This window comes from Theropithecus gelada, chromosome 9 (genome assembly GCF_003255815.1).
Source record: "Theropithecus gelada isolate Dixy chromosome 9, Tgel_1.0, whole genome shotgun sequence".
NCBI lineage: Eukaryota > Metazoa > Chordata > Mammalia > Primates > Cercopithecidae > Theropithecus > Theropithecus gelada.
The window spans coordinates 60,306,322-60,334,213 of record NC_037677.1 but is presented as its reverse complement, the minus strand read 5'-3'; the positions used below and the strand labels follow the sequence as shown (position 1 = coordinate 60,334,213).

General features: G+C 44.9%; 1 protein-coding gene across 2 annotated transcripts in view; it reads right to left on the bottom strand.

Moving 5' to 3' along the window:
* The window catches only part of USP54 (ubiquitin specific peptidase 54), a 121,226-nt gene extending 98,240 nt beyond the window's left edge, over positions 1–22,986 (bottom strand). The window contains exon 1 of one of the 2 annotated variants that reach the window (XM_025397487.1): positions 22,160–22,986. The gene's annotated coding sequence lies outside the window, so the exon portion shown is untranslated. Of the gene's footprint in view, positions 1–2,283; positions 2,384–22,159 lie in introns of those variants that run through there. The other variant, XM_025397485.1, reaches the window with a different exon arrangement.
* Between the last annotated feature and the right edge of the window lie 4,906 nt (positions 22,987–27,892).

The following is a 27,892-nucleotide window of genomic DNA, read 5'->3' as shown; positions in this document are numbered from 1 at the left end:
CTACTTGGGAGGCTGAGGTAGAAGAATCGCTTGAACCCAGGAAGCGGAGGTTGCAGTGAGCCGAGATCACACCACTGACTGCAGCCTGGGCGACAGAGCAAGACTCCATCTCAAAAACACACACACACACACACACACACACAAAAAACAAAAACAAAAACAAAAACAAAACAAAAAACAGTGTTGGCAAGGACGTGGAGAAATTAGTAACCTTGTGCACAATGGTAAGAATGTGAAATGGTAAATAGCCAGTATGAAAAATAGTATGATAATTCTTCAAAATTAAAATAAAATTACATATGATCCAGCAATTCTACTTTTGGTTACATATCCAAAAGAATTGAAAGTATGCTCTCAAAGAGCTAACTCACCAAGCACATTGGCTCACACCAGTAATCCCAGCATTTTGGGAGGCTGACGCAGGAGGATTGCTTGATCTCAGGAGTTTGAGACAAGGCTGGGCAACATAGTTAGACTCCAGCTCCACAAATTTTTTTTTTTTTTTTTTTGAGATAAGAGTCTCACACTGTTGCCCAGACTACAGTGCAGTGGTGCAATGTTGGCTCACTGCAAGCTCCACCTCCCTGGTTCATGCCATTCTCCTGCCTCAGCCTCCCAAGTAGCTGGTATGTCCAGAGTTGGTTCCTTCCAGGGGGTTCTTGGTCTCGCTGACTTCAAGAATGAAGCCACAGATCTTCACGGTGTTACAGCTCTTAAAGGTGGCATGGACCCAAAGAGTGAGCAGCTGCAAGATTTATTGTGAAGAGCGAAAGAACAACGCTTCCACAGCACGGAAGGGGACCCAAGTGGGTTGCCACTGCTGGCTGGGGTGGCCAGCTTTTATTCCCTTATTTGTCTCTGCCCACGTCCTGCTGATTGGTCCATTTTACAGAGTGCTGATTGGTCCATTTTTACAGAGTGTTGACATATTTACAATCCTTTAGCTAGACACAGAGTGCTGATTGGTGCATTTTTACAGAGTGCTGATTGGTGCATTTACAATCCTTCAGCTAAACACAGAGTGCTGATTGCTGTGTTTACAATCCTCTAGCTAGACAGAAAAGTTCTCCAAGTCCCCACTCAACCCAGGAAGTCCAGCTGGCTTCACGACTCACTGGGACTACAGGCGCCCACCACTACACCTGGCTAATTTTTTTTATTTTTAGTAGAGATGGGGTTTCACCATGTTAGCCAGGATGGTCTCGATCTCCTGACCTCATGATCCACCCACTTTGGCCTCCCAAAGTGCTGGGATTACAGGTGTGAGCCACCACACCTGGCCAATTTTTTTTTTAATTAGTGGATGTGGTGGCGTGTGCCTGTAGTCCCAGCTACTTGGAAACTGAGGTGAGAGGACCACTTGGGCCCAGATGATCAAGACTGCAGTGAGTCATGATTATGCCACTGCATTCCAGCCTGGGCAACAGAGCAAGATTCTATCTCAAAAAATAAATAAAGAGATAACTGTATACCCATGTTCATAGCAGCATTATTCACAATAGACAACAGGTAGGAGCCACCTAAGAGAACGGGTAAGCAAATGTAGTACACACATATAACTGATTCAGCCTTAAAAAGGAAGGAAAATCTGACACATGCTACAACACAGATGAACTTGAGGACATTTTACTAACTGAAATAAGCCAGTCACAAAAGGACAAATACTCAATGACTCCATTATATGAGTCATGAAGAATAGTCAAATTCACTGAAACAGAAAGTTGGATGGTGGTGGCTAGGCACTTTGGGGAAGGAGGAATGGGGGGCTTGTTTAATGGATTTAGAGTCTCAGTTTAATGGATTTGGAGATGAAACAGGGTGACCAGGTGTGGTGGCACACACCTGTAATCCCAGCATTTTTGGAGGCCAAGATGGGCGGATCACCCAACATCAGGAGTTCAAGACCAGCCTAGCCAACATGGTGAAACCCTGTCTTTACTAAAAATACAAAAATTAGCCAGGCGTGGTGGTACAGGACTGTAATTCCAGCCACTCGGCAGGGTGAGGTAGGAGAATCGCTTGAACCCAGGAGGCAGAGGTTGCAGTGAGCTGAGATCACCCCACCGTACTCCAGCCTGGGCGGCAAAGTGAGGATGTCTCAAAAAAAAAAACAGATGAGACACAGTGCTGGAGAGTGGTTGCACAACAATGTGAACGTATGCAACACTATTGAACTGTACACTTAAAATGGTTAAGATGATAAATATTATGTTATTTTACCACGATTAAAAAAAAAGTAAAGAGAACTAATCAAAACACAAAGTGGGGTGTGATGCTGCTCACCTGTAGTCCCAGCCATTCAGGAGGCTGAGGTGGGAAGGAATTACTTGAGCCTAGGAGTTGAGTACAGCCTGGGCAACATAGGAAGAGCCCATCTCTTAGCCTGATCAGTATTAAGGTGTTGAGTGACAAACACTCTACATTCAAATTCAAATAAACAATCTGCTGCTTTTCTCATTTCAAAAAACAATTCAAGCCTTACTGGTGATATTTGTTGAAAAGGACTAATAGGCGCCAGGTGCAGGGGCTCATGCCTGTAATCCCAGCACTTTGGGAGGCTGAGGCAAGCGGATCACGAGGTCAGGAGATTGAGACCATCCTGGTCAACACAGTGAAACCCCATCTCTACTAAAAATACAAAAAAATTAGCCGGGCGTGGTGGCGGGCACCTGTAGTCCCAGCTATTCGGGAGGCTGAGGCAGGAGAATGGTGTGAACCCGGGAGGCAGAGCTTGCAGTGAGCCAAGATCGCGCCACTGCACTCCAGCCTGGGCAACAGAGCAAGACTCCATCTCAAAATAAATAAATAAGAAAAGGACTAATAGACATCAAATTCATTACTCCTAACTGAACAGTTTCATACAACTGAAAAACCTAATATATTCAGGGCAGCTAATATATTTCTAAAGGCAGGAATTAGAAAGTAAATATTGACCAGACACAGTGGTTCATGCCTGTAATCCCAGCACTTTGGGAGGCCAAGGCAGGAGGATAGTTTGAGCCCAAGAGTTTGAGACCAGCCTGGGCAACATGGTGAAACCCCATCTCTACAAAAAATACAAAAATTAGCCAGGTGTGGTGGCATGCACCTGTAGTCCCAACTACTCAGGAGGACCAATTGAGTCCAGGAGGTGGAGGCTGCAGTGAGCCATAATCCCGCCATTGCACTCCAGCTTGGGGGACAGTGAGACATGGTTTCCACAAAAAGTAAATATCATTACTAGTTTGCTTAAAAAAAAAAAAGAAAGAAAGAAAGAAAAAAAAAGACTTAGCCTAAAGAACATAGCTTCCAAATACTAAAGATGGTAGCTTAGAAATAAAATAGTCATTAATAATTTGTTATATTCTATACAAAGTTTGAAGTCTGCATTAAGTTATTAAGGGCCCCATTCCTGAGGCTTATTATTCAAAAGGGTGGAAGTAAGAAAACTTCAATTTTAAAAACTAAGAAGTAGGCCAGATGCTGTGGCTCATACCTGTAATCCCAGCATTTTGGGAGCTCGAGGAGGATGGAGAGCCCGAGCTCAGGAGTTCAAGATCACCCTGGCTAACATGGTAAAACCCTGTATCCACTGAAAATGCAAAAAGTTTCCCGGGGATGGTGGCATATGCTGTAATCCCAGCTGCATGGGAGGCTGAGGCACGAGAATTACTTGAACCCAGGAGATGGAGGTTGCAGTGAGCCGAGATCATGCCACTGCACCCCAGCCTGGGAGACAGAGCAAGATTCCATCTCAAAAAAAAAAAAAAACTAAGAAGTAATCCTTCAGAGGAAGAAATGTGCTTAACTGAGTGGTAAGGATTAAATGAGTTGCTGTGTGCGAAGTGTTAAGCCTAGCTCCTGCCACACGGTATTGCTCAACAAAAGTTATTCAGACTTGGCCGGGTGCGGTGGCTCACGCCTGTAATCCCAGCACCTTGGGAGGCCGAGGCGGGTGGATTATGAAGTCAGGAGTTCAAGACCAGCCTGGGCAATATGGTGAAACCCTGTCTCTACCAAAAATACAAAAATTAGCCGGACGTGGTGGCACATGCCTGTAGTCCCAGCTACTCCAGGGGCTGAGGGAGAAGAATCGCTTGAACCCAGGAGGCAGAGGTTGCAGTGAGCTGAGTTCATGCCACTGCATTCCAGCCTGGGCAACAGAGCGAGATTCCATCTCAAAAAAATCAAACAAACAAAAAGAAACAGTTATTCAGATTTTCTCCATTGTCTCATTTCCCTACATTTCCCTCTTATAATACCAACATAACCAAAATGAGTTTGACTGTTTTTAACACAAACATGAACAATATTTGAAATAACTGTATACACTTAAAAAGTAATTTTATAATCACTATCTTTTAAAACTTAAAACAGTTCAAGGAAAGGAAAAAGAAAACTGAAATTTAGAGTCCCTATAACATTATGGCTACTGTGCTAAGAACTGACATCTATCACTTCATTTAATTTGTTCAGGTAGGTTACTATTATCCTAATCTCACAGATAAGGGAAGTGAGGTTCAAAAATATTGAGTAATTTGGCCAGGCTTGGTGGCTCATGCCTGTAATCCCAGCACTTTGGAAGGCCGAGGCAGGCGGATCATTTGAGCCCAGGAGTTCGAGACCAGCCTAGCAAACATGATGAAACCCAGTCTCTACTAAAAATATAAAAAATTAGCAGGGCATGCTAGCGCGTGTCTGTAGTCCCAGCTACACAGGAGGCTGAGGTGGAAGGATCACTTGAACCGGGGAGGTGGAGATGGCAGTGAGCCAAGATTGTGGCACTGCACTCCAGCTGGGAGGGCCAAGTGAGACTTCTGTCTCAAAAAATAAGTAAAATTTATATGGAAAGGCATAGGCCCCAGGAATATGTATTATAGATATCAGTAAGTACTCTAAAACACTGAGGTGTCTAAAGCTTAATTTGGTAATTATGAAGTTTCTTATATCAAGTCTGTAAAATAAGCTTGATGTTTCCTTAGACCTAGGGGGCATCAGGAAAGGTGAAAATCCAATACTAAAATGATATTGCCTCTCCCTGGTGTTCCACTAACACTGAAGAAACACACAGAATTCCCATCTGTTCATAAATACCCTTCTGATCTTCAATGACCATGAGTAAAGATAAATAAGGAGTTGAAAGAAATGGCAAAAAAGAACCAAAGAACTTATCTTATTTTGGCACTATACAGCTCTGACTGGGGTCAACATCCAAGACAGGATGTACCACCAAAGGAAATGGATCTGCACAGAGAAATAAAAGCTGAGCCCAGGTCAGAAATGAAACAATGGCACACAAATAAGTTCTGTTTCCACAGAGAATGCATTTTTCTTTTTTTTTTTTTTTTTTTTGAGGCGGAGTCTTCACTCTGTCCCCCAGGCTGGAGTGCAGTGGCACCATCTCGGCTCACTGCAAGCTCCGCCTCCCGGGTTCGCGCCATTCTCCTGCCTCAGCCTCCCGAGTAGCTGGGACTACAGGCGCCCGCCACCGCGCCCGGCTAATTTTTTTTGTATTTTAGTAGAGACGGGGTTTCACCTTGTTAGCCAGGATGGTCTCGATCTCCTGACCTCGTGATCCGCCCGCCTCGGCCTCCCAAAGTGCAGGGATTACAGGCGTGAGCCACCGCGCCCGGCCGAGAATGCATTTTTCTATATAAACTTTACCACGAGGCCAGGTGCGGTGGCTCACGCCTGTAATCCCAGTACTTTGGGAGGCCGAGGTGGGCGAATCACTTGAGGTCAGGAGTTCAAAATCAGCCTGGCCAACACAGTGAAACCCTGTCTTTACTTAAAATACAAAAATTGCCGGGCACGGTGGCTCCTGTCTGTAATCCCAGCACTTTGGGAGGCAGAGGTGGGCGGATCACGAGGTCAGGAGATCGAGACCATCCTGGCCAACACGGTGAAACCCCATCTCTACTAAAAATACAAAAATTAGCTGGGCATGGTGGCAGGCACCTATAATCCCAGCTACTCAGGAGGCTGAGGAAGGAGAAGCACTTGAGCCTGGGAAGCGGAGGTTGCAGTGAGCCGAGATCGCACCACTGCACTCCAGCCTCGCTACAGAGCGAGACTCTGTCACAAAAAAAAAAAAAAAAAAAATTAGCAGGGTGTTGTGGCATGTGCCTGTAACCCCAGCTATTCAGGAGGCTAAAGCAGGAGAACTGCTTAAACCTGGGAAGTGGAGGTTGCAGTGAGCCAAAATCATGCTACTGTACTCCAGCCTTGGTGATAGAGCAAGACCCTGTCTCCAAAAAAAAAAAAAAAAAAAAAAAAAAGTAGCTAGGTGTGGTGGCACACGCCTGTAATCCCAGCTACTCAGGAGGCTGAGGCATGAGAATTGCTTTAACCCGGGAGGCAGAGGCTGCAGTGAGCTGAGATCGCACCACTGCACTCCAGCCTGGGTGACAGAACAAGGCTCTGCCTCAAATAAAAAAAATAAAAATAAAAAAACTTTACTGTGAAACTACATTATCTACAAGATGTTTCTTCAGAAATTTCTTCTCAGGAGAAAATTAAAAATTTTTCTTCCAAGACTTAATAATTGTCACTCACTTCCTGCCAGCTTTATATCAGAAACTTTTAGCCAGGCACAGTGGCTCACACCTGTACTGTAATCCCAGCATTTTGGGAGGCTGAGGTGGGCGGATCACTCCAGGTCAGGAGTTCAAGACCAGCCTGGCCAACATGGTGAAACCCCAACTGTACTAAAATTACAAAAATTAGCTGGACATGGTGGCAGACACCTGTAGTCCCAGCTACCTGGGAGGATGAAGTGGGAGAATCACTTGAACCCAGGAGGCAGAGGCTGCAGTGAGCCAAGTTCGCACCACTGCACTGTAGCCTGGGTCACAGAGCAAGAACTGACATCTTTCACTTTTCTGAGACAGTTCTGCCTCACAAAAAAAAAAAAAAAGAAAGAAAGAAAGAAAGAAAGAAAAAAAGAAACTTTCAAATATCCTAGAAAAAATGACACAGGTCACAAGAAAACAAAAATGTATTTTGCAAGAATACAATATAGGCTTACCTTGGCTTCTGTTTTCATTTAAAAACTCAAATGCTATTTTTAAAAAATGTGCTTTTAGAAACATGTTTCTTGCTTTCAACATGGCACGGGAAGGTATTGCTACCATACAGCGCCAAAACACTAAAATATGGGTTACAGAAAAGCTTGTTAGTTTCATACCAACAATAATAGGGCTAGATTTCCTATTTGCAACAAGTTGTGTAACGAATATAACAGCTTTTCCTTAAAAGTCAGTTATCTATAGAGAATATTTATACAGACAAACTGAAAGAAATAAGAAAAATTCTAGAAGAGTGAGTTTTTTAAAAAACATTTTTGTACATTCTACCATCATACCTCCTGAATATATAAATATTCATGTATGTGCCTGATATAAGCCATAAAAATAAAATAATTCACAAATTTATTATATGAAATTATCCCTGAAACTAAGCAAAATTTGGGTAAGTTTTTCTACAAATATACTCTCTGGGAGAAAAAGATAGAAAAGTAAGCCTTAAAGTGAATTCAATTTTTCTACTACTTCTCATTAAATATTAAAAATGTGTCCATATTTTTTAATATTGATAAACTAAATTAAAAACCTTAGTGAAGTACAAGGTATGGTAGCTCCTATCTATAAGCTCAGCTACTTGGAAGGCTAAGGTGGGAGGACAGCTTGAGTGCAGGAGTTCCAGGCCAGCCTGGGCAACACAGTGAGAACCCAGATCTAGAATGAATGAATGAATGAATGAATGAATGAATGAATGAATAAAAAATAGGCTGGGCCCAGTAGCTCACACCTGTAATCCCAGCACGCTGGGAGGCCGAGGCGGGTGCATTACTTAAGGTCAGGAGTTCGAGACCAGATCGGTCGACAGGGTGAAACCCCATCTCTACTAAAAAAAAAAAAATACAAAAATTAGCTGGGCAAGGTGGCAGGCACCTGTAATCCCAGCTACTTAGGAGGCTGAGGCAGGAGAATCGCTTGAACCTGGGAGGCGGAGGTTGCAGTGAGTAGAGATCGCACTACTGCACTCTGTCTAGGCAACAGAGCGAGACTCCATCTCAAAAAAATAGTAATAAAAATAAAATAAAACAGACCAGGTGCAGTGGCTCATACCTGTAAGTCCCAGCAATTTGGGAGCGAAGCAGGCAGATCACTTGACCTCATGAGTTCCAAACCAGGCTACACAACACAGTGACAACTCATCTCTATGAAAAATACAAAAAAACTAGCCAGGCACAGTGGTGTGCACCTACAGTCCCAGCTACTCAGGAGGCTGAGGCAGGAGGATCACTTGAGCCCAGTGAGGTTGAAGCTGCAGTGAGTTGAGATCCCACCACTGCACTCCCACCTGGGAAAGCATTAGACCCTGTCTTAAAAATAAAATAAAACAACATAGATAGACAGAAAACCCAGTTTATCCTATATGTATAATTAAATATCAGATACAGTTATTATTTACATATACTATTGAGGATTTTTAATCTGATCAATTTTATTGAGTTAGCTTCTCCCCAATTTTAAGCGCAACCCCTCTCAGATGGCACATAACTATAAAAAACATTAAATACAGAATTTTATAGTCAAATCACATTTGTACCCAAAAGTAGGCTTTTCCCCCTTGTTTTAATTCATAAATTTATTCAACAGACTTGATTTTACAAATTCTAACCATCCTAGAATTTTCCTCATGTCAAGATATTACAAGCATTATAACAGCCTATTCTAAGTGTTTTACCCACTGATAGTCAAGAGATTTCCCCTAAAAGTAAACAGCAAACTAGAAAACCATTGCCAGCTATATGATAAAGAATATATTTGAAGGCCAAGTGATGTGGCTCATGGCTGTAATCCCAGCACTTACAGAGGCCGAGGCCGGCACATCACCAAGATCAGGAGATCGAGACTAGCCTGGCCAACATGGCAAAACCCAGTCTCTACTAAAAATGCAAAAACAAGCGGGGCATGGTGGTGCATGCCTGAACCCCACTTACTCGGGAAGCTGAGGCAGGAAAATCCTTGAACCCAGGAGGCGGAGGTTGCAATGAGCAGAGATCTTACCAAAGCACTCTAGCCTGGGAGACAGAGTGAGACACAATCTCAAAAAAAAAAAAAAAAGAATATATTTGGCTGGGCGTGGTGGCATACACCTGTTATCTCAGCACTTTGGGAGGCCAAGACAGGAGAATGACTTGAGCTCAAGAGTTTGAGACCAGCCTTGGCAACATGGTGAGGCCCCGTCTCTACAAGAAATACAAAGAATTAGCCAGGCATGGTGGTACATGCCTCTGGTCCCAGCTACTCAGGAGGCTGAGATGGGAGGATTGCTTAAGCCCAGAAGGTCAAAGCTGTAGTGAGTGGTGATCGTGCCACTGCACTCCAGCCTCTTTTTGTTTTTTGGAGATGGAGTCTCGCTCTGTTACCCAGGCTGGAGTATAGTGGTGTGATCTCTGCTCACTGCAACCTCCGCCTCCTGGGTTCAAGCAATTCTCCTGCCTCAGTGTCCAGAATAGCTGGGACTACAGGTGTACGCCACCACGCCCAGCTAATTTTTGCATTTTCAGTCGAGATGGGGTTTCACCATGTTGGCCAGGCTGGTCTTGAACTCCTGACCTCAGGTGATCCACCCGCCTCGGTCTCCCAAAGTGCTGGGGTTACAGGCGTGAGCCACTGCACCCAGCCTACCACCCTCTTCTTTTTTTGAGACCCTGTCACTCCCACCAAAAAAAAGAATATTTTTACTACAAAGAGATTTAAAACATGCCAAAATAAGAAAAAAAATTGCACATGCCATAACAAAGATAGGCAAAGACATGAACAGTTAGAAATATGACTATCTTGAAAACCCAAAAGGGCTGGGCATGGTGGCTCACACCAAAACTTTGGGAGGCTGAGGCAGGCTGACCATTTGAGGCCAGTAGTTTGAGACCAGCCTGGCCAACATGGTGAAACTCTGTCTCTACTAAGAATACAAAAAATTAGCTGGGCGTGATAGCGCGTACCTGTAATCCCAGCTACTCAGAAGGCTGAGAGGGAAGAATCACTTGAATCCAGAAGGCGAAGGTTACAGTTGAGCCGAGATTGCGCCACTGCACTCCAGCCTAGGTGACAGAGCAGGACTCTGTCTCAAAAAAAAAAAAAAAAAAAAAAACCAAAAGAATAAAAAACATATAATTAACAAAAGGATTTAGTGGCTCACACCTGTAATCCTAGCACTATGGGAGGCTGAGGACAGATCACTTGAGGCCACGAGTTCAAGACCAGCTAGGCCATGGAGAAACCTCATCTCTACCAAAAATACAAAAATTAGTCACACATGGAGCCACACACATGTAATTCCAGCTACTGCGGAGGCTAAAGTGGAAGGATCATTTGAGCCCAGGAGGTCAAAGCTGCAGTGAGCCAGTATCACACCACTGCACTCCAGCCTGGGTGATACCTGTCTCAAAAAACAAACAAAAAAACTGTATGGTATCGGCCCAGGAATAAACAACTGAAAAGAACAGAGATATTCAAAAGTAAACACATGCAGGCCGGGCGCAGTGACTCGTACCTGTAATCCCAGCACTTTGGGAGGCCAAGGCGGATGGATCACTTGAGGTCCGGGGTTTGAGACCAGCATGGCCAACATGGTGAAACCCCGTCTCTACTAAAATTACATTAAATTAGCCAGGTGTAGTGGCATGCACCTGTAGTCCCAGCTACTCCAGAGGCTGAGGCAGAGAATCACTTGAACCCTGGTGGCGGATGTTGCAGTGAGCCGAGATCACACCATTGCACTCCAGCCTGGGCAACAAAAGTGAGACTCCATCTCCAAAAAACAAACAAAAAAAAGGAAACACAGGCATACATACATACACACACACATGGTGAATATACGGCAATTGAGAATATGATGAAGACAAGATTTAATATCATTAAAGACAGGATATTCAACAAATAGGCTTAGGTCAGTTACATATTTGTGGAGAAAAAGAGTACCTCCAAAAACATATAAAAATAAATTCCAAATCAATTAAAGGGCTAAATATGTTAAGCTAGTAAAGAGTTCGAATATAAAATATTTTTATAATTTTGGTATGGAGAGAGCCTTCTTTTTTTTTTTTTTTGAGACGGAGTCTGGCTCTGTCGCCCAGGCTGGAGAGCAGTGGCCGGATCTCAGCTCACTGCAAGCTCCGCCTCCCGGGTTCACGCCATTCTCCTGCCTCAGCCTCCCGAGTAGCTGGGACTACAGGCGCCCACCACCTCGCCCGGCTAGTTTTTTGTATTTTTTAGTAGAGACGGGGTTTCACCGGGTTAGCCAGGATGGTCTCGATCTCCTGACCTCGTGATCCGCCCGTCTCGGCCTCCCAAAGTGCTGGGATTACAGGCTTGAGCCACCGCGCCCGGCCCCGGAGAGAGCCTTCTTAAGCAAGCCTCAAAACCCAGAAACCATTAAGAAAAAAGATAGTTGGCCGGGCGCGGTGGCTCAAGCCTGTAATCCCAGCGCTTTGGGAGGCCGAGACGGGTGGATCACGAGGTCAGCAGATTGAGACCATCCTGGCTAACACGGTGAAACCCCGTCTCTACTAAAAATACAAAAAAAAAACTAGCCGGGCGAGATGGCGGGCGCCTGTAGTCCCAGCTACTCGGGAGGCTGAGGCGGGAGAATGGCGTAAGCCCGGGAGGCGGAGCTTGCAGTGAGCCGAGATCGCGCCACTGCACTCCAGCCTGGGCGACAGAGCGAGACTCAATATAAAAAAAAAAAAAAAAAAAAGAAAAAAGATAGTTATGAAATTTTAGCACATCAACAGACACTATAGATGATGCAACAGATTGTAGAAAATATGTGCGACATGTGTTAAAAATACAGGGATACATAGACAGAGTTCCTATTAGTCAAAAGAAAAGTGAAGAGAGGTGTGCACAGTTAATGGGTACCAAAAAAAAAATAGAAAGGCTGGGTGTGGTGGCTTACCTCTGTAATCCCATCGCTTTAGGAGGCCAAGGCAACAGATCAGTTGAGGCCAGGAGTTTAAAACTAGCCTGGCCAACATGGTGAAACCCTGTCTCTACTAAAAAATACAAAAATTAGCTGGGCATGGTGGTACCCACCTGTAATCCCAACTACTTGGGAGGCTGAGGGACAAGAATCGCTTCAACCCGGGAGGCAGAGGTTGCAGTGAGCCGAGATCACACCACTGCACTCCAGTCTGGGCAACAGAGCGAGACTATCTCAAAAAAAAAAAAAAAAAATAGAAAGAATGAGTAAGAGGGAGTATTTGATAGCACAAATGCTTAATAATTTGTAAGTCAATAATTTAATTGTACATTTTAAAATAACTATAATTGTTCATAACACAAATAATGAATGCTGAGGGGATAAATTCCCCATTTTACATGATGTGATTATTACGCAATGCATGCCCATATCAAAACATCTCATGTACCCAATAAATATACACACCTACTATATACCCACAAAAAAATACATATATTTTTAAAAATAAAGCCGAGCATAGTGGCTCACACCTGTAATCCCAGCACTCTGCAAAGCTGAGGTAGGCAGATTGCTTGAGGTCAGGAATTCCAGAACAGCCTGGGCAACATAGCAAAACTCTGTTTCTACAAAAAATACAAAAATTAGCTGGTCATGATGGCTCACACTGTGGTCCCAGCTACTCGGGAGGTTGAGGTGGGATGATCACCTGAGCTTGGGAAATTGAGGCTGTAGTGAGCGAAATCACTCCAGCCTGGGCAACAAAGAGATCTCTCTCCAAAAAAAAAGGCCCAGCACACTGGCTCACACCTGTAATCCCAGCACATTGGAAGGCCAAGGCAAGAGGATCACTTGAGGCCAGGAGTTCGAGACCAGCCTGGCAAACATGGTGAAACCCTGTCTCTACTAAAAATACAAAATTGGCCGGGGGTAGTGGCAGGTTCCTGTAATCCCAGCTACTTGGGAGGCTGAGGCAGGAGAACTGCTTGAACCCAGGAGGCGGAGGCTGCAGTGAGCCGAGATTGCGCCACTGCACTCCAGCCTAGGCAACAGCGAGACTCCATCTCCAAAAAAAAAAAAAATTACTTCAAGTTCATGTATCCTCAGCAAACTAACACAGGAACAGAAAACCAAATACCGCATGTTTTCACTTAAAAGTGGGAGCTAAACAATGAAAATACATGGACACAGGGAAGAGAACAACACACACTAGGGCCTGTGCGGGGGTGGGGAGAGCATCAGGATAAACAGCTAATGTATGCAAGGCTTAATACCTAGGTGATGAGTTAATAGGTACAGCAAATCACCATGGCACACATTTATGTAACAAGCCTGCACATCCTGCATGTGTATCCAGGAACTTAAAATTAAATTAAATTATTAAAAAAAATACAAAAATTATCTGGGCGTGGTGGCAGGTGCCTGTAATCTTGCCTCTTCAGGAGGCTGAGGCACAAGAACCATTTGAACCTGGGAGGCAGAGACTACAGCGAGCTGAGCTCACACCACTGCACTCCAACCTTGACAACAGAACGAGACTCTGTCTCAAAAAAAAAAAAAAAAAACTTAAAAAAATGTTTTCAGAGAATAAATGTAGCTTTGATACAAAAAGAAAAACTGAAATGGGCCCAGGGAGCAGGGAGGGGTAGAATGGGAAGAAAAAAGCCCAGTTACAAAATAAGCAAAGAATAAGCAATTCCACTGAAAGAAATACAGCCAAAAAAGAAATAAAAAGATGTTAGGCCGGGCATAGTGGCTCACACCTGTAATCTCAGCACTTTGGGAGGCCAAGGAGGGCAGATCACCTAAGGTCGGGAGTTCGAGACCAGCCTGACCAACATGGAGAAACCCGTCTCTACTAAAAATACAAAATTAGCCGGGCGTGGTGGCGCACACCTGTAATCCCAGCTACTCAGGAAGCTGAGGCAGGAGAATTGCTTCAAACCAGGAGGTAGAGGTTATGGTGAGCCGAGATCGCGCCATTGCGCCATTGCACTCCACCCTGGGCAACAAGAGAGAAACCCCGTCTCAACAACAACAAATATAAATTAGCCGACTATGGTGGCACATGCCTGTAATCCCAGTTACTTGGGAGGCTGAGGCAGGAGAATCACTTGAACCCAGGAGGCAGAAGTTGCAGTGAGCTGAGATCATGCCACTGCACTCCAGCCTGGGCAACAGAGACAGACTCTGTCTAAAAATAATAATAATAAATAAAATAAATAAAAAATAATAATAAATATGGAAAATGTTCAACTTCATATCAAATAAATGGAAATTTAAAATGAAATCACTTGGCCAGGTGCAGTGGCTCATACCTGTAATCCCAGCACTTTGGAGGGCTGAGGTGGAAAAATTGCTTGAGCTCAGGAGTTCAAGATCAGCCTGGGCAATATAGTGAGACCTCATCTCCTCAAAAAAATTAAAGATTAGGCTTTCTCTTCCTGGTTCCTAGCAGAGTCAGGAAAAGCTTTGTTGAGAGGGCAGGGTGAAAAACACTTTTTTAAAATTAGCTGGGCATGGTGGTGCACATCTGTAGTTCCAGCTACTCGGGAGGCTGAGGTGAGAGGATTGTTTGAGTCCAGGGGGTAAAGTCTACAGTAAGCTGTGATTGCACAACTGCACTCCAGCCTAGGCGACAAAGTAAGACCCTGTCTCAAGAAATAAAAATAAGGCAGTGGTTCGCACCTGTAATCTCAGCACTTCGGGAGTGCAAGGTGGACGGATCATCTGAGGTCAGGAGTTTGAGACCAGCCTGGCTGACATGGTGAAACCCCATCTCTACTAAAAATACAAAAATTAGCCGGGCTTGGTGGCAGGTGCCTGTAATCCCAGCTACTCAGGAGGCTGAGGCCGGAAAATTGCTTGAACTGGGGAGGCGGAGGTTGCAGTGAACCGAGTTGTGCCACTGCACTCCAGCCTGGGTGACACAGCGAGACTCCATCTCAAAACATTAATAAATAAAAATAAATAAATAAAATGAGATCACCTGTCTTCTCTTTTTAGCAGCAGGGTCTCACTCTCACTCTGACATCCAGGCTGGAGTGTAGTGGCATGATTTAGCTGACTGCAACCTCAAATACCAGGGCTCAAGTGATCTTCCTGCCTCAGCCCCTCAAGTAGCCAGGACTATAGGTGCATGCTGCCAGACCCAGCTAATTTTTAAAATTTTTTGGTAAAAAATTAGCCAGGGCCGGGCACAGTGGCTCACGCCTATAATCCCAGCACTCTGGGAGGATGAGGCAGGAGGGATCGCCTGAGGTCAGAATTTTAAGACCAGTCTGGCCAACATGGTGAAACTCCCTCTCTACTAACAGTACAAAAATTAGCTGGGCATGGTGGCTCACGCCTGTAATCCCAACTACTTGGGAGGCTGAGGAAGGACAATCGCTTGACCCAGGAGGCAGAGGTTGCAGTGAACTGCGATTGCGCCACTGCACTCCAGCCTGGGTCACAGAGCGTGACTCCATCTCAAAAAAAAAAAAAAAAAAAAATTAGCCAGGCCTGGTAGCTGGCGCCTGTAATCTCAGCTACTCAGGAGGCTGAGGCAGGCTAATCGCTTGAACCTGGGGGCAGAGGTTGCAGTGAACTGAGATTATGACACTGCACTCTTGCCTGGGCGACAGAGCGAGACTCCATCTCAAAAAAAAAAAAATTTTTTTTGGTAGAGGCCAGGCAGGTGGCTTACACCTGTAATCCCTGCACTTTGGGAGGCGAGACAGGCAGATCACCTGAGGTCAGGAGTTTGAGACCAGCCTAGACAACATGGTGAAACCCTGTCTCTACTAAAAATACAAAAATTATCTGGGTATGGTGGGGTGTGCCTGTAGTCCCAGCTACCGGGAGGCTGAAGCATGAGAATCACTTGAACCCAGGAGGTGGAGGTTGCACTCCAGCCTGGGCGATGAAGCAAGACTAATCTCAAAAAACCAAAACAAAACAAAACTGCACGTATTTCTTTTTTTCTTTTCTTTGAGACACAGTGTCTGTCAGTCACCCAGTCTGGAGTGCAGTGGTGGGATCATGGCTCACTACAGCCTCAACTTCCCAGGCTCAAGTGATCCTCTTGCCTCAGCCTCCTAAGTAGCTGGGATTACAGGTGCATGCCACCACATCCTGGCTAAATTTTTAAATTTTTTTGTAGAGACAGGGTTTCTCTATTTTGCCATACCCAGGATGGTCTCGAACTTGTGGGCTCCAAAGTGCTGGGATTATAGGCGTTAGCCACCACACTCAGCCTAATATGTGTTATAATGCAATTGTACTCTTCCACTTTTTTCTAAATCAGAGAAGCATTTATTAAATGCCCCAGCAGTGCAGCTGAAGACAGAAAAATTAAACAGTAATATAGCAAACCAAATATAGGAAGCACCTAAATAAAACACCTGAATCACTTATCCTTAGTACAAGTAGGAAGTATAAGTACAGTTTAAGGTAAACAAGTAATCAGTTTGTATTCTATCATCTATCAGTAAATAGCCTCTTGACAAAACTGGTTTCCCAAAATTAGCTGAGGGCATCTATAACTCTATAGTAATTATTAAATATAACTTGGCAATGTGGTACAGTATAAGGAACAGTTAACTGGAAACCAGGACATCTGGGACATTGCAGCTATGTGACTTTGGGTAGGTCATTTAAAAGTTCTCTAGGCGGCCAGGCACGGTGGCTCACACCTGTAATCCCAGCACTTTGGGAGGCCGAGGCGGGTGAATCACCTGAGGTCGGGAGTTCGAGACCAGCGTGACCAACATGAGAAACCCCGTCTCTACTAAAAATACAAAATTAGCCGGACGTGGTGGTGCATGCCTGTAATTCCAGCTACTCGGGGGGCTGAGGCAGGAGAATCGCTTGAACCCGAGGGCCGGAGGTTGCAGCGAGCCGAGATCGCACCATTACACTCCAGCCTGGGAAACAAGTACGAAACTGTGTCTCAAAAAAAAAAAAAAAAGAAAGTTCTCTAGGCTTGCCGGGCACAGTGGGTCACGCCTGTAATCCCAGTACTTTGGGAGGCCAAGGTGGGCAGATCACTTGAGGTAAGGAGTTCGAGACGAGCCTGACCAATATGGTGAAACTCTGTCTCTACTGAAAATACAATGATTAGTCGGTCGTGGTGGTGGGCGCCTGTAGTCCCAGCTACTCAGGAGGCTGAGACAGGAGAATTGCTTGAACCTGGGAGGTGGAGGTTGTAGTGAGCCAAGCCAAGATTGTGCCACTGCACTCTAGCCTGGGCGACAGAGCGAGACTCCATCTCAAAAAAAAAGAAAAAGAAAAAAAAGAAAAAAGAAAGTTCCCTAGGCTTTAGTTTCCTCAATATAAAATGAATGGAATGGACTGTTGACCTCTGAGCATTCTAATAAGTCTAGAACTGATTATCAATACTTCATTAATGGTATTTGTCATTCTCCCTTAGGTTTTGGGGGATTCTTTTTTTTTTTCTTATCAGTAGAAATAGGGTCTCACTCCATTGGCCAGGCTGGTCTTGAACTCCTGGCCTCAAGCAATCCTCCTGCCTTAGCCTCCTAAAGTGCTGGAATTACAGACCTAATCTCACTCAGATTTTTAAAGAAGCCATTTACAAAGATATAAAATTTGGGGGCCAGATGTGGTGGCTCATGCCTACTTTGGGAGGCCGAAGCGGGTCAATCATCTGAGGTCAAGACTTCGAGACCAGCCTGCCCAACATGGTGAAACCCTGTCTCTACTAAAAATACAAATAACTATCTGGGTGTGGTGGTGAGCGCCTATAATCCCAGCTACTGGGGAGGCTGAGAACAAAAGCAAAACTCCGTCTCAAAAAACAAACAGGTTGGGTGCATCATGCACATATTTAGCATCATGCTAACATTCACATTAGTTCCTCATATGTAGTGTAAATATCTGAGGGAGAAAATATATGAATAAATAAACAGATACCCCTATCCATTTATACCTTCCAAGTCCCACCCAGAATTCTGGTCTCCCGGCCAATTCCACCTGCAACCTCTCCCCACTTCCTCCACACCAAGACTCCCTCTCTCCCTACAAAAGAAAGAAATCTTTCTTAGTATATTAGAATCACATAAATTTCCGACACCAATCTCTAATCTACCATTTACTAGCTCAATAATCTTTGGTAACTTCCTGAACTTTTTAAGCCTCAGTTTTCTTTAAAACTAAAGTAACTAGTACCAGCTGCAGAGCAGAGTGTTGTTATAAAATAAAATGAGATAATGTGCCTGGCACATTAATAATCACTCAATGAATGTCAGCTATTATTATTATTGCCTTAAGACTGTTGTAATATTTATTTACTTACTTATTGATTTATTTTAAGACAGAATCTTGCTCTGTTGCCTACGTTCGAGTGTAGTGGCATGATTTCGGCTCACTGTAACCTCTACTTCCTGGGTTCAAGTGATTTTCCTGCCTCAGCCTCCCGAGTGGCTGGAATTACTGGCAGGCATCACCATGCCCAGCTAATTTTTGTATTTTTAGTAGAGACGGTGTTTCACCATGTTACCCAGGCTGATCTCGAACTCCTTAAGTGATCCGCCCACCTCAGCCTCCCAAAGTGGTGGGATTACAGGTCTGAGGCTGCTGTGCCTGGTCCATATTTATTTACATTTACAGTAAAGGAGTACTAAAAAAAAACTAATAGGACCAGCGAGGTGGCTCACACCTATAATCGTAGCACTTTGGGAGGCTGAGGAGGGAGGCTCACTTGAGCCTAGGTGCGCGAGATCAACATAGGGAGATCCTGTCTCTAGAAAAAGTACAAAAATTAGCCAAGCACCTGTAGTCCCAGCTCTTGGAGAGGATGAAAAGCAAGAGGATTCCTTAAACCCAGGTGACTGAGGCTGCAGTGAGCCGTGATTACTCCACTGCACACCAGCCTGGACGACAGAGAATGCGTCTTAAAAAAAAAAAAAAAAGGTTTAATTTATGAACTGACCAGTGAATTTTCTTCTCAAACTTCCATTCTTTTATCTCTTCTGAGAAACTTACTATGTGTTTCACTAATGCAGCACAGTTTAGAGTTTGCTTAACACTTTGTAATTTTGAAAACTCTTAGGCTGGGCATGGTGGCTCAAGCCTGTAATCCCAGCACTTTGGGAAGCCAAGCTGCCAAGGCAGGAGGATTGCTGGGTATCATAGCCAGATCAGCTTAGGCAACATAGCAAGGCCTCGTCTCTAAAAAAAAAAAATTTTTTTTTTTTTTTTTTTTTTTTTTTGAGACAGAGTCTCACTGTGTCACCCAGGCTGGAGTGCAGTGGTGCGATCTCGGCTCACTGCAAGCTCCGCCTCCCGGGTTTACGCCATTCTCCTGCCTCAGCCTCCGAGTAGCTGGGACTACAGGCGCCCGCCACCACGCCCGGCTAGTTTTTTGTATTTTTAATAGAGACGGGGTTTCACCATGTTAGCCAGGATGGTCTCGATCTCCTGACCTCGTGATCCACCTGCCTCGGCCTCCCAAAGTGCTGGGATTACAGGCTTGAGCCACCGCGCCCGGCTTTAAAAAAAAAATTTTAATAATTAACTGGGCGTGGATACATGCACCTGTGGTCCCATCTACTCGGGAGGCTGAGGTGGGAGGATAGCTTTGGCCCAGGAGGTTGAGGTAGCAGTGAGCTGTGATGACACCACTGCACTCCAGCCTGAGCAACAGAGTGAAAACCTGTCTCAAAAAAAAAAAGAAAAGAAAATTCTTACTTTTGAGAGGCTGAGGCGGGAGTATCACTTGAGCCCAGGAGTTTGAGACCAGCCTGGCAACATATCAAGACCCCATCTCCAAAAAAAAATCAGCTGGGCATGGTGGCCCTCACCTGTAGTCTCAGCTCTATTCAGGAGACAGAGGTATGAGGATGGTTGGAGCCCAGAAGGTTGAAGTTGCAGTGAGCCATGATCTTGCCACTGCATTCCAGCCTAAGTAACACAGTGAGACCCTGTTGCAAAAAAAAAAAAAAAAGACAATTCTTTGTCCTGTCAACTACTATATAAAACTCTTCAGGGGCAGAATCTTGTCTCATACTTTCATGTTAATATATTGTGCTTATTACATTGTTAAGTATCTTTTTCTCTATCAGTCTGCCCTCATAGGGTCTGAGTAATTCCAAGGCAGAGATCAAGTTCTACCTGTATTTGTATCCTGAAGGCTTGGCAATCAGACACAAATAGGTCCCAATAAATATTAAGTGGATAAATGAATTAATCTTTTTTCCCTGCAATGCCTTACACAGTACTTTACACATAACAGGAGTTCAGTAGAGCTTGTTATTGGATTCATGCAGAAATCTTTTGGACTCAACCACCACACAAAGCTTTATCTTGCCTCAGAAAAGCACTTCTATTTTAAAGTTTAGCTGCTGACATTACAAATTAGGTTTTACTCTAACATATATCAAATAAATGGGTTCAGTGACTAACCACATCAAGACCAGCTGAAGAAGGATTTTAAAAGCCTTTTTTTTTCTTTTTTTTTTTTTTTTTTTTTTTGAGATGGAGTCTCGCTCTGTCGCCCAGACTGGAGTGCAATGGTGTGATCTCGGCTTACTGCAATCTCCGCCTCCCGGGTTCAAACGATTCTCCTGCCTCAGCTTTCCGAGTAGCTGGGATTGCAGGCGCGCGCCACCATGCCTGGCTAATTTTTGCATTTTTTTTAGTGGAGACGGGGTTTCACTATGTTAGCCAGGCTGGTCTCGAACTCTTGAGCTCAAGCAATCCGCCCGCCTCCGTCTCCCAAAGTGCTAGGATTACAGGCGTGAGCCACCGCGCCCAACCAAAAAGCCATTATACTAATTAATGCATTTGTCAACCTCAACATGAAAAAATCCAGTTATATAATCACGAGAGGTTATCCTTTTCAAATTTATACTTACAAAAGATAGAAAAATGATCACAAAACGTATCTGTCGATTGAAATAAATTATTTTTATGACTGACTTGAAGCCATTGTTTTCACTACAAATAACAGTTAACCAGAAAAGTGGTCCACACCTATTTCCAGAAAACACTCCTTAAGACTCAAAGACTAGATGTTTTCCCCTCTCAGTGATTTTAACTCCTGAGAGACACCTTTTATTTCAACATTGAGACATTCAAAACATGTTCGGTCTCCTAAAATAAAATTTAATTCATTTCTTAAAAGGCAACTAGCTTGATAGGCACACTTTAGGAACACTAGGTTTTACATCCAAATAATTAAAACCATCCCTAGATTTAGTGTTCAGCCTGCTGCTGCAATTAAAAAAAAAAAAAAATTGGTTTTTTAGTTACATTTGTGGAAGGTTTAAGTGTCGTATTCCACATTTTTTCACCATATCATCTAACCTGACTACCTTGCATATATTTCATCAGCACATCGTAAAGAAATTGTACACTTGAATGAGTCTGGGAAGAAACGTAAGCTTAGCACACACCCCCTTCTTCCAACTCAATACGCTTCAGAGGAAGCAACCTTAGTGTTTTTTTCTTCTCAAGAATCGCTCTCTCCCGCCCCCCCTACCCTGCGCTTTATTTTAGAGTAGCAATCATTCATTATCCTACTCGTAGTTTCTCAGCGAAAAGAACCATCCCAACTAATACTAGTTCACCAGGACTTCCCTTTCGCATCTCAGAGTGTCCGTGGGGAATTTCTCCGGAAAGAGGGAAAGGAGGCAGTGACGGTCTGGGACGCCACCATTCCCGCCACGCCATGTAGGACTCAGATCCTGGCGCGCGGTCCCCGACCAGCCTCAGGCAGAGCCCGGGGATCTGTAAAGATCTGATCCCTTCTCCTCCCTCCACCCCCTAACCAGTGAAAAGAAAACTGGGCCCAGCCTCTGTGCTCTCATTCAACATACCCTCCTCCTCGCTGTACCCCATTTCTTCCCACTTCTTTCCCAATGTAGCCTGGTCCCTTTATCCAGTTCCGAGTCTCCGTAAACACCCTGCTCCCAACACACACCCCTCCACGCTCCAGCCCGCGCCCCTTGAACCCCACTACACCCGGGTCCCTCCCCCTGGACCTCCCAGCAGCTCTAGCCCTCCCTGCGTGCCCTAGAGCAGACCGGCGCCGCGTCCCTGTACCCACAGGACCCAGGTCCTGCCCCACACGTCACACTCAGGTCCATTCCTCCCGCGACCTAACCTTCCCCGCGCCCCCTCCCCAAGCGCTACCCCCTACACCCGGTTACCCCCGGCCCCGCCCCCCTGAGGGTGTCGCACTCACCGCTTCTGCCGCCGCATACTTAACCGCCGCGGCTGCTATAGCTACAGGGAGCCAAGGCAACCAGCTCTCGCGACACTTTCCTTGGCCACGGCGAGAGCAGACGAGAAGAGACTCTCGCAAGAAAGTAAATGAGTCAGGCTGGAAACGGCGAAGTATATCTCGCGATAGCAGAGTTTAAAATGGCGGACTCAAGGCGTTTTATGGGTGGCCCGGAAAGGCATGGAGGTGGGGCGCGGGCGAGGATGAAGCTTAAATTGGCCGGGAGTCGGAAAACGATTGCAGGCGGGACCGTCCGAAGGGGCTGAGGAAACTTAGCTTGGCAGACCCTACACTGGGATAACTTTAGGGATATGGTCTTCTTTTCCCAATTTCCTCAAACTTAGAGCAGCGTCGCCTTTAGCTGAAGGTTCGTTTTCCCAGCATTTTCCTTCTCCAGGCGGAGTAGTTGGAGACAGGGCAAGCCAGAAACTGACCTTCCCATCTCCTCATTCCGTTCCATCAAGAACTTTTCATCGTTCTTTCCCCACCCTGGTTTGTAAATGGTGTTTAGCTTCATAGAAACGTTTGTCCATGGGTGTCCTGCCCCATCAGTTAGCCCCAGCAATAGAGGAAGTTACCAAAAAAAAATTTTTTTGTATTGACCTTGGATGCAGAAAGGAACCGCATTGGTGTGTGATTTGAATTTTGCAACTGTTGCTTCCTGCCCTGTGGCCACGTCCCCCTTACTTGGTGACTCTCAGCACTTAGTTGTGGGGCTTTTTCTCTCTGCTCTCAGACAACTATAAAAGCAGACTAATTGAACAGCATCTAGAACAGAAGGTGGATTTAAAGAACATTGGTCGGCCGGGCGCTGTGGCTCACGCTTGTAATCGCAACACTTCGGGAGGACGAGGCGGGAGGACTGCTTGGGCCCAAATGTTCCAGCCTGGCCAACATGGCGAAACCCCGTCTCTACAAAAAATACAAAAATGAGCCGGGCATGGGCCGTAGCGGTGTCTCACGCCTGTAATCCCAGCACTTTGGGAGGCCGAGGCTAGCGGATCACGAGGTCAGGAGATCGAGACCATCCTGGCCAACACAGTGAAACCCGGTCTCAGTCTCTACTAAAAATACAAAAGTTAGCTGGGCGTGGTGGCATGTGCCTGTAATCCCAGCTAATCGGGAGGCTGAGGCAGGAGAATTGCTTGAACCAGGGAGTTGGAGGCTGCAGTGAGCCGAGATCACGCCACTACACTCCAGCCTGGCGACAGAGCGAGACTTCGTCTCAAAAAAAAAAAAAAAAAATGAGCCGGGCGTAGTGGCGTGCCTGTAGTCCCAGCAACTCGGGAGGATAAGGTGGGAGAATCCCTTGAGCTGGGAGGTGGGGGTTGCAGTGAGCTATGATCACACCACTGCACTCCAACAAACATAGCAAGACTCTGCCTCAAGAAAGAGAGTGTAAGAGAGAAAAAAATATTTCAACATATAACCAATGTTATTAACAAGATAGCTTACATTCTTTTTTTCGTACTAAGTTTTCAAAATTTGGTGTTTATACTTGGAGCACATCTCATTAAGGACTGGGAGCATTTTAAGAGCTCAAAAGCCACATGCAACTAGTGATGACAGTATCGGACAGCGCAGACCTAGACTCTAGAGTAATGAATGAGCACTCTGGATGACTGGGGGGTGGTATCATGGGTGTGTGGTGTATGTAAAAGAAACCCTTGAAATTGCTAACTCAAATGGCTGCAGAGGCTAGGCAAGTAACAAAGATGACCTGACATAGGGACTAGGACCCACTGGAGACTACAAACTCCTATCTAAAAGAGCCACTTTTCCTGAATTTTAAAACACAGTGATACCAAACAAGATGTCTGAGCAGGACACACAGCTAACTCTGTGGCCAATGTACTGCCTCAGTGAACCATGGTATTCAAATGTCTGAAACGCAAGGATTTTGTTTTGTTTTTCATTTTTTTGACACAGGGTCTCTCTGCCATTCATGATCTCAGCTCACTACAACTTCCACCTCTCCCATTCAAGCGATCCTCCCACCTCACCTCCCAAGTAACTGGGACTACAGACACCTACCACTACACCTGGCTAATTCTTGTAGAAAGGGTATTTTAACAGAAGAGTAGTAACTAGGCAAAGGGATGGCAAACCTTGAAAATCTGACCAGATTTCTTGCTGGGTCCTGTACAAGTGTGTGCACTTTAAGCCACCATTGCAATTTAGGATTATAATTTAACTTCTAAGTAGAATTTCCTACTGAGGAGGTAATTTTACAGCCATCCTGGGCTCCCTGTAAATTAATAAGCTGATATCATGATTTTTTATTATAGTTAAAATTTTAGACATTCTGAGCTTAAAATAATTATTTCCAGGTTTTCAAAGTTGTTGACCAGCAGACTCCAGACATTTTTTTCTCCAACTTTAAGAGAAGGCATATATATATAGAGAGAGAGAGAGAGTTTTTTAGTTTGTTTGTTTGTTTGTTTTGAGACAAGGTCTCACTCTTTCACCCAGGCTGGAGTTCAGTGGCATGATCTCAGCTCAATACAACCTCCACCTCCCGGTTTCAAGCAATTCTTTTGCCTCAGCTTCCAAAGTAGCTGGGATTACAGTTGCGTGCCACTGTGCCCAACTAATTTTTTTGCATTTTTAGTAGAGACAGGGTTTCACCATGTTGGCCAGGCTGGTCTCGAATTTCTGGCTTCAAGTGACCTGCCCACCTGGGCCTCCCAAAGTGCTGGGATTACAGGTGTGAGCCACCACACCTGCCCTACGAGAAGGCTTTTAATTATTTTATGGTTGACTGAAAGCTCTTTGTCACAGAAAATTTATTTGTCTTTGTACTACTTTTGCCTGATACAGGACCTGGTATACGGAAGGCACACAATATTTGTTAAAGGAACACAGTCCTTAAACTTTTGAGGGACTCACAGACTTAAAACCTGAGAATCTGATGAAGGCTAAGGCTTATACAGATCTTAACTGTGCCCTATCCATATTCCCTCAAACTACCCGAGAGTTCAACTCAACTTTGGTAGACAGATCTTGTAAAGGCCCAGAACTTCTTACCTCAAACACCTGAGTACCTCTGTGTGGAAGTGCTAGTGGAGTTAACATTACAAGAGACAATCTGCAATCAATGAGAGATGGGATTTGGTAGCTAAATATTCCAGTTCCTCATCCCCTTAGTGGAGTCAGTCTGAGGTATATTCTACTGTAATGTTTCTCAAAATTTTCTAGCATATGATAATCACCTAGAGAGATTAATATGACACAGATTCCAGCCAGGCTCAGTGGCTTACACTTGTAATCACAGCACTTTTGGAGGTTGAGGCAGAAGGATCACTTGAGCCCAGGAGACCAGCCTGGGAAATATGATGAGACTTTGTGAACATGGTGGCACACATCTGTGGTCCCAGCTACCTCAGAGGCTGAGGTGGGAGGATCACTTGAGCCTGGGAGGTTGAGGCTGCAGTGAGCCAAGACTGCATCATTGTGCATCAGCCTGAGTGACAGATGCACAATGGAGAGTCTGTCTCCAAAAAAAAAATGAAAGAAAAAAGATAGAGATTCCTGGGCCCAAGAGTATGCATTCTAACCAAGCTCCTGGGAATACTGATGCTGCTGCTAATCCATGGATCACATTTTTGGGTTTTTTTTTTTGTTTTTTTTTTGAGATGGAGTTTCACTCTTGCTGCCCAAGCTGGAGTGCAATGGCCCGCATGACCTCGGCTCACTGCAACCTCGCCTCCCGGGTTCAAGTGGTTCTCCTGCCTCAGCCTCCCAAGTAGCTGGGATTACAGGCATGTGCCACCACACCCAGCTAATTTTGTATTTTTAGTAGAGACGGGGTTTCGCCATGCTGGTCAGGCTGGTCTCCAACTGCTGACCTCAGGTGATCCACCCACCTCAGCCTCCCAAAATGCTGGGATTACAGGCATGAGCCACCATGCCCAGCCTAGACCACATTTTGAGTAGCGTTGTTTCTAAGACTCCCCAGTGGGATTCAGCCCCAATAGCTCAAAGGGACTTTTGGCTTTCCTCTCACTCCCTTATACTGCTTGGATTTCTTGGGATCATATCCCAAATGAACTGGTCTTGCAACCAAATCTTTCTTTCAGAGTCTGTCTAGGGTGGGTGGGAGAATACAAACTATGACAACCCTCTCCTTAGGAAAAAGTATAGAGGGGTGGGTGCGGTGGCTCACACCTGTAATCCTAGCGCTTTAGGAGGCCAAGGTGGGTGGATCACAAGGTCAGGAGTTCAAGACCAGCCTGGCCAACATGGTGAAACCCCATCTCTACTAAAAATACAAAAAAATTAGACGGGCGTGGTGGTGGGCGCCTGCAACCCCAGCTACTCAGGAAGCTGGAGCAGGAGAATCGCTTGAACCCAGGAGGCGGAGATCTCAGTGAGCTGAGATGCACCACTGCACTCCAGCCTGGGTGACAGAGCGAGACTTAAAAAAAAAAAAAAAGGAAAAGGTACAGAGTTTTGATTACAAGTTTAGAGGAGGTAGGCCAGGCGTGGTGGCTCGTGTCTATAATCCTAGCACTTTGAGAGGCCAAGGCAGGCAGATTGCTTGAGCTCAGGAGTTCAAGACCAGCCTGGGCAATGTGGCGAAACCCTGTCTCTACAAAAAATACAGAAAATTAGCCAGGCATGGTGGCGAGTTCCTGTAGTGCCAGCTACTTGGGGGTGTGAAGTGAGAGAATCACTTGCACCTGAGAGGTGGAGACCGCAGTGAGCTAAGATTGTGCCACTGCACTCCAGTCTTGGCGACAGAGTGAGACCCTATCTCAAAATAAAATAAAATAAAATAAAAATACTTTAGAGGGGGTATGAATTCCCTGGAATTTGCTCATTAGATTATAAGTGAAGATGACCAGGGTAAATGCCATTTGACCCAAGGTGCACTAAAATGTGATCCATCTAATGCAGATTCTGGCAACTTAATCTAACCATTAGCAGCTCATGGAGTTGACTGAATTCAGCCAGCTCTCCTTAGAAGTTATTTTCTCAGATCTGATTACTATGTTTTCATTCTTCCTGGTCTGCATTATTCTTACTTTGTGGAACATGGCAGTAAGCCTGGGACTCTTAAAGAGTCCCCATCCTTGAAATCAGCAAAAAGAATATTATTGCGCATTCCTATTGGGCTCGTAAGATTTATTCCCAACCATACTGCTTTCTGGGTACCACTGTAGTGCCCTTGTAACCCTTAGATATTTTCTTGCTGTGTTCAACACAGAGCCTGGCATACTATAACTGTAGCTGGTTTCTCGCATTTCCTTCTGGATTCCACATGGCCCCCTATTCTATTTCATCCTTTGGGGAATGTGTAACCTTTGACACGTATATTCCTAAGCTCACTTGGGTGTCATCTGGAAACTTTATGGCATGCTCTAGTCTGTGACAATCAAGATAACCCTGATTATACCAGCTTCTAATCAACTACATAAAGAGGGTGAACACCAGGGTCACCAACACCTATTTCCCAACTACAGTGCACAGCAGCTTTTTAGCTTTGCCAACATTTGGGCCGGCACATGTGTTTGTGCATGATTATTTGTCTCATGTACTATTGAATAAACGTCTTTGTACACAAATATGAATGTGGTTTTGTGGGTATGGGTGTAGGTGTGTAAGCAACTGGAGCTCAGGTCTGTCTTAAAGTTTGCATAATGAATGTTTAGTATTTGGCTTAAATTAGTCTCTGTGCCTTGTTAGCCTCAG